At 43.1% G+C, this 13,619-nt stretch overlaps 1 protein-coding gene across 1 annotated transcript in view; it reads left to right on the forward strand.

The window, feature by feature from the left end:
• The window catches only part of CRB1 (crumbs cell polarity complex component 1), a 214,023-nt gene that overhangs the window by 140,327 nt on the left and 60,077 nt on the right, over positions 1 to 13,619 (forward strand). The window lies entirely within an intron of this gene.

Here is a 13,619-nt window from a genome sequence, read left to right on the forward strand (position 1 = left end):
AAATCAGTCTTGAATATTCATTGGAAGGACTGATGTTGAAGCTCAAGCTCCAATACTTTGGCCCGCTGATGCGAAGAACTGACTCGTTGGAAAAAACCCTGATGCTGGGAAAGATTGAAGGTGGGAAGAGAAAGGGACCACAGAGGATAAGATGGTCGGGGATGGCATCCCTGACTCGATGGACATGAGTTTGAGCAAGCTCCAGGAGTTGGTGATGGACAGGGAAGCCTGGTGTGCTGCCGTCCACGGGACTGCAAAGAGTTGGACATGACTGAGCGGCTGAACTGAACTGAAAGGATTAAAAGCATTAGAAATCTGGAGTTTCAGAAGGATTATCATTTCCGTTGCCCTAGATAGTATCTTCCACTGTGACAGCCGCAGGACATATCTACAAGACAATATCAGAGGACGGCCGCGTATCTTTTCATGTTAGGAAGGAAAGCCCTTTGCAGAGGCCCCCTAGCAGAGCCTCCTCAGGTTCCGTTGCCTGGGACTAGGTCACGTGCCCGTGGCCCAGCTATCAAGGAGGATGTGAGAGTCTGTCATCGGCATCCATTATGGTGGAGGTGAGCTCTGGCCGTAAGGAAGGGGGCGAGACGTGCAGGGGAAACAACTGTTGGGTTGGCCCGTCATTTCTGGTTCAGAGGAGTCCTTATCCTGAACAAGTTCACGTTGCCTGCAGATTTGGTCAGCGTGCCTTCTACATTTTAGTTCTAGTCATTTATATTCAAGTTTACTTATCCATTACACACACACACAAATTATTGAAGTTCTTTTGAAATATTACTATGCCCCAAGCATTTATAGTTCTCATTTTGCTCACACAGAAATAACTGCTTATTAGGCTTTATTATGTCCACTTCATACATTAGTGTTAGCTTAAAAAATAGCTACTCGCCTGAGTTCCCCTGAGCTCCCCTGCGTGCATGCATGTGCATGCTCAGTCGCGTTCAACTCTTTTGCGACCCCGTGGCCTGCAGCCCACCAGGCTCCTCTGTCCACGGGATTCTCCAGGCAACAATGCTGGAGCAGGTTGCCATTTCTTCTCCAGGGGATCTTCCTGAGTCACAGATCAGACCCATCACTGTGTCTCCTGCATTGGCAGGTGAGTCTTTACCACGGCGCCACCTGGGAAGCCTGCCGAGTTCTCATAGCCTAGAAAATATCAAAGTTGGCTTTTGAAAATCAGTTTTCAAGGCTCCTACTCTTTGTTTATTCTATTTCATTATTCTGGCTCCCTGATGGTCGCTAGAAACTTCTCTCTGAGCTGATCCATTGGTCAGAACTCTGAACATGTTGCTTCTCCCCTGCACCGCACCCTCTCCTCTAGCCCCCACGGGCTGACTTGGTCCTATGGTCCCCGAGACCCCCATCTGCCCAGCCTTCCCCAGGGCTGTAAACCTGGGTAACCCATGTTCCCTCCCGTGAAGCAGAGCCAAGGCTCCTTTTGCTCACATCCTATTTCCAGCACCTGTTAAAAGGATGAGTGAATAATGAGTGATGTTCATTCATCCAGCACAGTTAAAAGGGTGAAGAAATAATCAGTGAGTGGAGGAACATACTATTGCAATGACTTTTTCCTTATCACCTGGTTTCCATCACAGCCTCTCTGACTCAGATCCACGGCAGACTTTTAAAAAATAACTTTTTAAATTTGTTTTTGGCTTTGCCGGGTCTTTGCGGCTCTGCAGGCTTTTCTCTGGCTGTGGCAAGGGGTGGGGCTACCCTCTAGTGGCCTGTGGGCTTCTCATCGCAGCGGCTTCTCTCTTGCGGAGAGCAGACTCCAGGCGCGAGGCCTCGGGGGTGGCGGCTCCCGGGCTCTGGAGCACAGGCTCAGTAGTTGTGGCACGCGGACTTTGTCGCTCCGTGGCACGTGGGAACCTCCCAGAGCAGGCATTGAAGGCCTGTCTCCTGCACTGACGAGTCACCGGAGAAGCCCCCTGGCAGATGTTGAGGCTTATATACTGACCCATGAGAAGGCACTGATCCTGCCTCATGACACAGCTACCACCCTTCTCAGGTAATATTTTCATCTTTTCAAGCCTTCTAAGAGACCAGACCTCAGCCTACAGACATTGCTCCAGTGGTAAGGATTTCAGGCCCCGAGGCAGTTCGGTGCCGCTTGGTGAGGTCTCTGCCTGTTTTGCCCGAGTGAAACCTCTGCAGATCCTCAGGTCTGTTAAAAAAAGAGCAAAACAAAACCGTCAAGCACCAGCTCCTCAAGTATGTCCCAAACACCTCACCTATTCAAATTGTCCTATTGCACAGCATCAAATGCCATTATATTTAAGACGAACAGAGCATAGTCATTTTTTTTTTTTTTTCACAGAGAAGTGGAATTGAAGCCTGGGAGCATCACACAAATAACTGGCCACAATCTGTGGATGAAAACCCCCGCTGTCTCCTTAGTTTCTCTTTGCCAGTGCCCTGCATGGACATTCAATAGATTCAAAGCTGCCATAAATTTCCTAACTGCGGTTCGAAAGCAAAATAGGGGAAAAATGAAAACAGAAACCATTTTCATTGTTGTGAAGAAAAAATAAAATCGATCTCTAATGGTCCATGATAGAAGTTACCAAAAATTCCAGTCTGTCTGTCAAGCCCAAACGCCTCCTTCTGTGACAGAGGTGGCCGTGTTCCTGTTAACATTTGCTCTTGGGACTTAGAAGGGGGAGGCGCCAGGACTAAGGAGAGACTAAGGCTGTAACAAGTCTGCTTGGTAAGCAGCGCAAATGGGTCTTACACTAAGCCCCACTGATCCGGCACCCAGACCAAGTCCCACAGCCTCTGCCTGAAGGAAGAAGGTGACACACTTTTGGAAAATGGTAGAAAAGCATCAGAAACTGGTCGTGTCAACCTAGTAGGTGTTTGGATGGATATCCCCTTTTCTACAGGAAAATGTTTGGAGCCAGGACCCAAGGTTTTCACATTTTAATGGCAATGCTCATAGGTAACTCATGCTTTTCTTAATACTTGTATAGGTGATTGGTATCATTGTTACAGTGTTCAAGATGGTTATTTAGCAACTGGTGTTGATGCTATATTAGAGATGACTATCAACTGAAAATGATGAGTTTTGAGTAACAGAAAGTCATGAGTACAGGCAATGTTTACGCAACGAGTCCTTGGACTTTAATTTTTTCTTGATTTCTATTTATTAAAATAAAGAAAACACCTGAGTCATTTAAAATAAAGAAAGATGAAACTTACTTGTATATAAGTTTTTGTAGAAATAATTTTCTATTAGATATTTCATTAGCTATGATTTTCTAAGTGGGAATATAGCAAAGGGTCATTTAACAGTTCATGATATTTATATTAAACATAAAGTCTATGTCCTTTTTATCCATGAATGTAATTTATTCTTATGTAAATATGGGATGGAGAAGGCAATGGCACCCCACTCCAGTACTCTTGCCTGGAAAATCCCATGGACGGAGGAGCCTGGTAGGCTGCAGTCCATGGGGTCGCTAAGAGTCCAGCACGACTGAGCGACTTCACTTTCACTTTTCACTTTCATGCATTGGAGAAGGAAATGGCAACCCACTCCAGTGTTATGGCCTGGAGAATCCCAGGGACGGGGGAGCCTGGTGGGCTGCCCTCTATGGAGTCGCACAGAGTCGGACACGACTGAGGTGATTTAGCAGCAGCAGCAGCAGGAAATATGGGGTTTTCCAGATAATATGAATTTTCCCTATCTTGATTATTTTTTAAATACAATCTTATCATAGAATCAGATCTTCAAATAAAAGAATTTTAGAAAAATAAAAGGAAGTGACCTTTTTGAATTAAATGAATAGACTTCATATAAACAACATAACAGCTTTAAGCAATCCACCTCGTTCTATAAATAGAAGGACCTAAATAACCAACTCATTGTCAACTAAAATACCCATTAAGAAGACTGAATGACACAGATAATCCCACAAATATTCCTTAATCCTTTTATCTTGATTGACAGCAGACTTTCTTTGCCAAGCTAGTCAAATAGCCAAGAAAAGAAGCTTCAGTCTCTCTTCCCATTTTAATTTTCTAAGTTCGTGAAATAAATATATCTAACCTTATTTTATGTTGGAGATGTCAATAGAATAGATTTTAAGCAAAGTGAAAGCATAAATTACCTTTCTACTTTTAATATCTAATTCTTCTTACTTTCTTCAGACTATTGACCTAAATATTGACCTTTCTTCAGACCTATTGACCTAGACTAGACTTTTTTCCCCATGATGGTAGTAAAATCTAAAACTAGTTTTTTTTTTTTTTTAATATCATCTACTTTATTATCTTTTAATATATTTTATATAATAGTACATTTTATATGTTCTGTTGCAGCAGAGTGCAAGTGTCATACATTGTGAAATTTGAAAAAAAATCATGTCACATTCTACTCTTTTTTCTTTACTATTTTATTAACAGTATTTCTTGTTTATATTTAAAGGAAACACATACTAATAATCAAGTGATTGGTAGTTATTTTGTGAAAGATTAAATCTATAAATTTTAGGAGTTGCAAGATAAAATGCAGTAAGCAACCATAAAGAAATATCACTCTCTGTACTTATTTGCTGACCAAAGATAAATGAAAGGAGACCGTAATGATGATGAAGTAAGTGTCTGATTCCAGGCCCTCCTAACCTTAGGTGTGGATGATCCTCACAGCTGCCTCGCATCTTCCTGTCTCTGGTTTCTTCCCATTTCATCTGGTACAGATCCCGTGGGATGGGTCCTTAGGCGAAAGCAGCTCTGCTTTCCATTCAACAACTACCAGCTTAATCCCCATTGCCTTCCAAAAATTAATTAATTAATTGAAACAAAACACCCTCAATGCCAGACCTTCTCCAATCTGGCTACATTTAATCTTTCTAACTTGCTTTTCCTGCATAAATCCTCCATGCCAACTAGATTGCCAAGCGCACTGTCACCTCTAAATGTCTAATGGTTTTCCAGGGAACAGTTTTTGTTGATTCAGCTAAGTGTGCATGTGTCTTTGCCAATCTGATCCATACTTGAAAACCTGTCTTAAATTCTACCTACAAAATCTTCCCAATCGAGCCCATCCTGAAGATCGCTGTCTCTCCAGAGCAGCCGTTGTTCATACGATTCACTTAGAACCCATTATACCCTGTTTAGTGTTATCTCTAATGTTGTCTTAATATACACTTTCATTTAATTTTTCACACATTTGTCTTATTTTTCCATTAAACTAGTGAGGATGGGCGTCAGTTTTTATTCCATGTTATCCACAGTGTTTTTATATGCAGTAGATATGTAGTCAATATTTATTGATTGATTTGATTTAAAATTTTTAGTTTACACAACTAAAGATTTACAACAATCTCTCATTCAATGCTTTTTCCTTAAAACCTGGCTTGTTGGTCAGTCACTCAGTCGTGTTCAACTCTTTCCAACCCTGTGGACTACAGCACCCCAGGCTTCCCTGACCTTCACTGTCTCCTGGAGTTTGCTTAAATTTATGTTCATTGAGTCGATGATGCCATCCAACCTTCTCATCCTCTGTCGCCCCCGCCCCCCTTCTCCTCCTGCCCTCAAGCTTCCTCAGCATCTGGGTCTTTTCCAATGAGTTGACTCTTTGCATCAGGTGGCCAAAGTATTGGAGCTTCAATTTCAGCATTAGTCCTCCCAATGAATATTCAGGGTTGATTTCCTTTAGGACTGACAGGTTTGATCTCCTTGCAGTCCAAGGGACTCTCAAGAATCTCTTCCATCACCACAATTCAAAAGCATCAATTCTTTGGTGTTCACTCTTCTTTATGGTCCAACTCTCACATCTGCACATGACTCCTGGGAAAACCATAGCTTTGACTATATGGACCTTTGTTAGTAAAGTGATGTCTCTGCTTTTTAATACCCTGTCTAGGTTTGTCATAGCTTTTTTCCCAAGGAGGAAGTATCTTTTAATTTTATGGCTGCAGTCACCATCTACAGTGACTTTGGAACCCAAGAAAATAAAGTCTGTCTTGGCTCAGTTCAGTTCAGTCGCTCAGTCGTGTCCAACTCTTTGTGAAGAGTTCCTCTTCACTGTCTGCCATAAGGGTGGTGTCATCTGCATATCTGAGGTTATTGGTATTTCTTCCAGCAAACTTGATTCCAGCTTGTGCTTCTTCCAGCCCAGCGTTTCTCGTGATGTACTCTGCATATAAGTTAAATAAGCAGGGTGACAATATACAGCCTTGATGAACTCCTTTTCCTATTTGGAACCAGTCTGTTGTTCCATGTCCAGTTCTAACTGTTGCTTCCTGACCTGCATATAGATTTCTTAAGAGGCAATTCAGGTGGTCTGGATTCCCATCTCTTTCAGAATTTTCCACAGTTTATTGTGATCCACACAGTCAAAGGCTTTGGCATAGTCAATAAAGCGGAAATAGATGTTTTTCTGTAACTCTCTTGCTTTTTCCATGATCCAGCGGATGTTGGCAATTTGATCTCTGGTTCTTCTGCCTTTTCTAAAATCAGCTTGAACATCTGGAGGTTCACAGTTCACATATTGCTGAAGCCTGGCTTGGAGAATTTTGAGCATTACTTTAGTAGCGTGTGAGATGAGTGCAATTGTGCGGTAGCTAAATCTTCTCAAGTGTCCCCCTAGTTTGATCCTCACTTATTATCCATACATTCTTTGAGAACCTGCTATACGCAATGCATTTTCTGTATTTGCATAAACACAAGTTTTCTTATTCCGTCATGCCCTAAGCATATTGAGGCCTGGCCTGTGTCCTCTGCTTTGTGTCTCTCACAATCCTCTGTGAGGCTCAGAATAGGTATCTTATACATTTAAGAAAATGGTAAATTAAAACTTCAACTAAGGGGTCAAAAAAGACTTCCCAGGTGTCACTAGCGGTAAAGCACCCATCTGCCAATGCAGGAGACATAAGAGACTTGGGTTTGATCCCTGGGTTGGGAAGATCCCCTGGAGGAGGGCATGGAAGCCCACTCCAGTGTTCTTGTCTGAAGAATCCCATGGATGGAGGAGCCTGCTGGGCTACAGTCTTAGCCTTGCAAAGAGCAGGACACAACTTAGCAGCCTGTCACTCCTCAGAGTAGGAGTGACTTAGCCCAGCACATCACAATGGGTCAAAATACGGTCGCTTCAGGAACCAGCGTGAGTTTTGAGAGACTATAGTACAGAATGTCAAAATCAAGACAGATGACAGACTTAGGCTCATTTCAAAGTTCTATGAAAGCTCCCAGGAGGCAGCCTGAAGGAGCGAGTTTGTGCAGAGATTTCTCTGGAGAAACTGGCTGCTATGCCAAGCTGGAGCCCAGCCCTCACGTGCCAGGCTGGGGGTTACATTCTCACTACAACCCGCCAGAGTGGCTCCAAGGAGACTGCAGTCTCACATAATTTGTGGGAAGAGCAGGAGCGGCAACTTAGCCTAGATTCTCCACCTACCTGAGGAACCTAGAGGTGAAAGGGCATGCCTGGGGCCGCAGGAGAAGGAGAGGAGGCCGAGGGGGATGCTGCTGGGCTGGGCTGGGCAGCGACCTGCTTCCCCTCCACTTGTGAAGCAGAGCCCATGGACCTGGGGTTCTTGGGGAATCACGGGAGGGGTGGCAGCCAGTGGCCAGTGTGAAACGGGTCCTGGTCCCTCTTAGAAGTTTCAGGAATGACAACGGACAGACCGAGTTGGTGAAGTGGAGCAAACCTCAGGAAATCCATGGGGAAGGGGCTGGTGGAGGGGCAACTTGAGAGCAAGGCCTGCTGGCAGCTCTCTGGGGTCTTCACTGGAGCAACGGAGACCAAGGACCCAGGAAAGAGCCCCCAGAATAAGTCCCCCTGAAGCACCCGCCAGTCTCAGGGAGCGTGGAGCATCCACCACCAGCACCCGCAGGGAATACCTTCTGAACCCTTCTGACACTCAAGGCAGAAGTCTAGAAGGGTAGGGGGGCAGAGTGGAGGGAAAAAGAAGGGGGAGCTCCTTAAGTCATTTCCAAGGCAGCCTGAAGTCCACCTGGCAGAGAAAGAAGATTCAATTCTGAAATGTACTAAAACTTGATGGTTCTTATGACTATTTAGCATCGGTGTTTAAAATATGCCCTTAAGACTATTATTACTCAAGGCTCTGCAGAAAAGACTTGGAGTCTGCTGGAGATTTTATCCAAGCTTTTACCCCCTACTCCATTAAACATGTTGAAAAGCACAATGGGTGGGGACAAGGTGTTTCACTTTGATTATAACTCGAGTTGTTCAGTATTCCTCTTAATTAAATGCTTGCAGATTAATTTTTTCTGTGCTTAAAATCCTATGAAAATCAAATCTAAGTAAAATATCTTCTAAAAAAGTTTTAGAAGAACTTGTTGTAAGTTCAATTAAATGAAACTTGCATTAGAACTCTCCTTTAGAATATAGTCTGTAATTCCTATGTCAGCTCTCTATTACCTATAAGGATGATTATTTTTTGATTGTTCAGTCACCAAGTTATGATTGACTCTTTGTGACCCCATGGACTGCAGCATTCCAGGATTCCTTGTCCTTCACTATCTCCAAGAGTTTGTCCAAGATTTTGTCCATCAAATCGATGATGCCATCCAACCATCTCATTCTCTGCCACCCCCTTCTCCTGCCCTCAATCTTTCCCAGCATCAGGGTCCTTTCCAGTGAGCCAGCTCTTTGCATCAGGTGGCCAAAGTATTACAGCTTCAGCTTCAGCATCAGTCCTTCCAATGAATATTCAGGGTTAATTTCCTTTAGGGTTGGCGTCTTTGATCTCCTTGCTATTGAAGGACTCTCAAGAGTCTTCTCCAGCATCGCAACGCAAAAGCATCAGTTCTTCAGTGTTCTGCTTTCTTTCTGGTCCAGCTCTGACATCCATACATGACTACTGGAAAGACCATGGCCTTGACTATCATGGACCTTTGTTGGCAAAGTGATGTCTTTGTATTTTAATATGCTGTCTAGGCTTGTCATAGTTTTCCTGCCAAGAAGCAATCGCCTTGATTTCATGGCTGCAGTCACCATCTGCAGGGATTTTAGAGCCCAAGAAGAGGAAATCTAGGATGATTCATTATTATAACGAACAAATCCGTTTGATTTCATTTTACTTTGTCTACTCATCCAGTTTCTTTTTAACACATACCTGCTCAGCCCTGTGCAGGGACTGTTGGAGACTCTAAGATTGTGATATGCTCCCTCTTTTCATGGAGCTTGAAGTACTTTTGGATTAACAAACTTGTATGAAAGCAATCCAAGTAGAGTGAGATGTAAGTACAGTAGGGTTCAGTCGAGGGTCTAAACATATGGTACTTCGGGTAAATTTACCTGAAAATAGACACAAAAAGAGCACTTTGGGCTTTGGATTAGATCAGTATAAGTTCAGTATGAACATTTTAGTCAGCTTACAATGGTCATCGTTAATCAATTCATTAAAAAATTAATTTCCAAGCGCCAGGCAGGCATCGTGCTGTGGTTTAGACATGCACTGTCGAATAGAACAGTTTCCTTCTCTCATGAGGACTGAGACTCCAGCCTAACATGCTGTCCCAGTAAATCTCTCATTACGGAGAGTTGTACAATTTGTCAGTCACTCCATATGCCTACACTTTCTAAGTAATTTCTCTCAATGATGATAGTGCTACTTGATTTTGGCATGAGAGAATAATTCCTTTTGTTACTATGTTTTAATTACAGCCAATACTTATGGAGTAGTTATTTATATATCAAGCAATGCTATGAGCATCCGATGTGTCTTAACTCAATCTTTAAAAAGCCCTGTGCTGCAGGTCTGGTATTCCCATCTCTTTCAGAATTTTCCACAGTTTATTGTGATCCACACAGTCAAAGGCTTTGGCATAGTCAATAAATGAGAAATAGATGTTTTTCTGGAACTCTCTTGCTTTTTCCATGATCCAGCAGATGTTGGCAATTTGATCTCTGGTTCCTCTGCCTTTTCTAAAACCAGCTTGAACACCAGGAAGTTCACGGTTCACATATTGCTGAAGCCTGGCTTGGAGAATTTTGAGCTTTACTTTACTAGCTTGTGAGATGAGTGCAATTGTGCAGTAGTTTGAGCATTCTTTGGCATTGCCTTTCTTTAGGATTGGAATGAAAACTGACCTTTTCCAGTCCTATGGCCACTGCTGAGTTTTCCAAATTTGCTGGCATATTGAGTGCAGCACTTTCACAGCATCATCTTTCAGGATTTGGAATAGCTCAACTGGAATTCCATCACCTCCACTAGCTTTGTTCGTAGTGATGCTTTCTAAGGCCCACTTGACTTCACATTCCATGATGTCTGGCTCTAGGTCAGTGATCACACCATTGTGATTATCTGGGGCGTGAAGATCTTCTTTGTATAGTTCTTCTGTATATTCTTGCCATCTCTTCTTAATATCTTCTGCTTCTGTTAGGTCCATACCATTTCTGTCCTTTATTGAGCCCATCTTTGCATGAAATGTTCCCTTGGTGTCTCTAATTTTCTTGAAGAGATCTCTAGTCTTTCCCATTCTGTTGTTTTCCTCTATTTCTTTGCATTGATCGCTGAAGAAGGCTTTCTTATTTCTTCTTGCTGTTCTTTGGAACTCTGCATTCAGATGCTTATATCTTTCCTTTGCTCCTTTGCTTTTCACTTCTCTTCTTTTCACAGCTATTTGTAAGGCCTCCCCAGACAGCCATTTTGCTTTTCTGCATTTCTTTTCCATGGGGATGGTCTTGATCCCTGTCTCCTGTCCAATGTCACGAACCTCATTCCATAGTTCATCAGGCACTCTATCTATCAGATCTAGTCCCTTAAATCTATTTCTCACTTCCACTGTATGATCATAAGGGATTTGATTTAGGTCATACCTGTATGGTCTATTGGTTTTCTCTACTTTCTTCAACTTATCTCTGAATTTGACAATAAGGAGTTCATGATCTGAGCCACAGTCAGCTCCTGGTCTTCTGCTGACTGTATAGAGCTTCTCCATCTTCGGCTGCAAAGAATATAATCAATCTGATTTCGGTGTTGACCATCTGATGATGTCCATGTATAGAGTCTTCTCTTGTGTTGTTGGAAGTGGGTGTTTGTTATGACCAGTGCATTTTCTTGGCAAAACTCTATTAATCTTTGCCCTGCTTCATTCCGTATTCCAAGGCCAAATTTGCCTGTTACTCCAGGTGTTTCTTGACTTCCTACTTTGGCATTCCAGTCCCCTATAATGAAAAGGACATCTTTTTTGGGTGTTAGTTCTAAAAGGTCTTGTAGGTCTTCATAGAACCTTTCAACTTCAGCTTCTTCAGCGTTACTGGTTGGGGCATAGACTTGGATTACTGTGATGTTGAATGGTTTGCCTTGGAAACGAACAGAGATCATTCTGTCATGTTTGAGATTGCATCCAAGTACTGCATTTCGGACTCTCTTGTTGATCATGATGGCCACTCCATTTCTTCTGAGGGATTCCTGCCCACAGTAGTAGATATAATGGTCATCTGAGTTAAATTCACCCATTCCAGTCCATTTCAGTTTGCTGATTCCTAGAATGTCGACATTCATTCTTGCCATCTCTTGTTTGACCGCTTCCAATTTGCCTTGATTCATGGACCTGACATTTCAGGTTCCTATGTAATATTGCTCTTTACAGCATCGGATCTTGCTTCTATCACCAGTCACATCCACAGCTGGGTATTGTTTTTGCTTTGGCTCCATCCCTTCATGCTTTCTGGAGTTATTTCTCCACTGATCTCCAGTAGCATATTGGGCACCTACTGACCTGGGGAGTTCCTCTTTCAGTATCCTATCATTTTGCCTTTTCCTACTGTTCATGAAATTTGTATGAAGGTTAGGAAGCAACAGTTAGAACTGGACATGGAACAACAGACTGGTTCCAAATAGGAAAAGGAGTTCATCAAGGCTGTATATTGTCACCCTGCTTATTTAACTTATATGCAGAGTACATCATGAGAAACGCTGGACTGGAAGAAACACAAGCTGAAATCAAGATTGCTGGAAGAAATATCAATAACCTCAGATATGCAGATGACACTACCCTCATGGCAGAAAGTGAAGAGGAACTCAAAAGCCTCTTGATGAAAGTGAAAGTGGAGAGTGAAAAATTTGGCTTAAAGCTCAACATTCAGAAAACGAAGATCATGGCATCCGGTCCCATCACTTCATGGCAAATAGATGGGGAAACAGTGGAAACAGTGTCAGACTTTATTTTGGGGGGGCTCCAAAATCACTGCAGATGGTGACTGCAGCCATGAAATTAAAAGACGCTTACTCCTTGGAAGGAAAGTTATGACAAACCTAGATAGCATAATGAAAAGCAGAGATATTACTTTGCCAACAAAGGTCCATCTAGTCAAGGCTATGGTTTTTCCAGTGGTCATGTGTGGATGTGAGAGTTGGACTGTGAAGAAGGCTGAGTGCTGAAGAATTGATGCTTTTGAACTGTGGTGTTGGAGAAGACTCTTGAGAGTCCCTTGGACTGCAAGGAGATCCAACCAGTCTATTCTGAAGGAGATCAGCCCTGGGATTTCTTTGGAAGGACTGATGCTGAAGCTGAAACTCCAGTACTTTGGCTACCTCATGTGAAGAGTTGACTCATTGGCAAAGACTCTGATGCTGGGAGGGATTGGGGGCAGGAGGAGAAGGGGACGACAGAGGATGAGATGGCTGGATGGCATCACTGACTTGATGGACGTGAGTCTGAGTGAACTCCGGGTGTTGGTGATGGACAAGAGGCCTGGCGTGCTGCGATTCATGGGGTTGCAAAGAGTCGGACACGACTGAGCAACTGAACTGAACTGAACTATGCTGCAGGTACTATTATTAACCCTGTTTTGTAGGTCAGAAGACCTAGACACAAAAAGTAAATGTAACCTGCTCACTACCTTAGCTGGACCTTTCAGTAAGTACAGACGCACAATGTGGGTCACGGTGTTGGCAAAACTGTGTAAGTGCTACACACATGTCAGTTTCTGTTAGCAGCATTTGTGCATTTGAACTTCTGTAAAAAGCCGCAACCATCAATCTCACAAAGTGTTATGTTTCTTTTTGTTACTTGGATTAAATGAATTCTATGAGTTCTCTAATTAGGTATCAAAATTTTTTTGACTTGAGAGTCAGGAAGAAGAGTTAAAGAAAGTGAAGAAGCTAGAACCCAGGGCTTGTTGTTGGATAGTTTTCACAGTTTATGTTAGAATCCTGGTGAGCAGGAGAGGGGATCCTCTATTCTCCTCAGAAGCCTCTGCAGAGAGAGGCGTCTGCACTGTCTGTTGGTCTAGGGATTATGTTCTTGTTCTTTAGTTGCTGAGTCGTGTCCAGCTCTTTGCGAGCCTGTGGATTGTAGCTGGCTAGGCTCCTCTGTCCATGGGATTTCCCAGGCAACAATACTGGAGTGGGTTGCCATGCCCTCCTCCAGGGCACCTTCCTGACCCAGGGATCAAACTCGCATCTCCTGCATTGGCAGGCAGATTCTTTACCATCTGAGCCACCGGGGAAGCTGCTAGGGATTATGGGGAGTTGCCAAAAATGGAGAAGGCAGATTGCTGTTCCCAAGTAGAACAGAGTGAAATTAGCAGCCCATGGTGGCATAAACCATATCTGGGAATTAAGTCCCCAAACAAATAGTTTGTGTCTAGATTTGATCCCAATAGCAGTCTCTCTCTTTAAAAAAAATTCAGT

This window comes from Bos javanicus, chromosome 16 (assembly GCF_032452875.1).
Source record: "Bos javanicus breed banteng chromosome 16, ARS-OSU_banteng_1.0, whole genome shotgun sequence".
In the NCBI taxonomy this organism is placed as follows: Eukaryota; Metazoa; Chordata; class Mammalia; order Artiodactyla; family Bovidae; genus Bos; species Bos javanicus.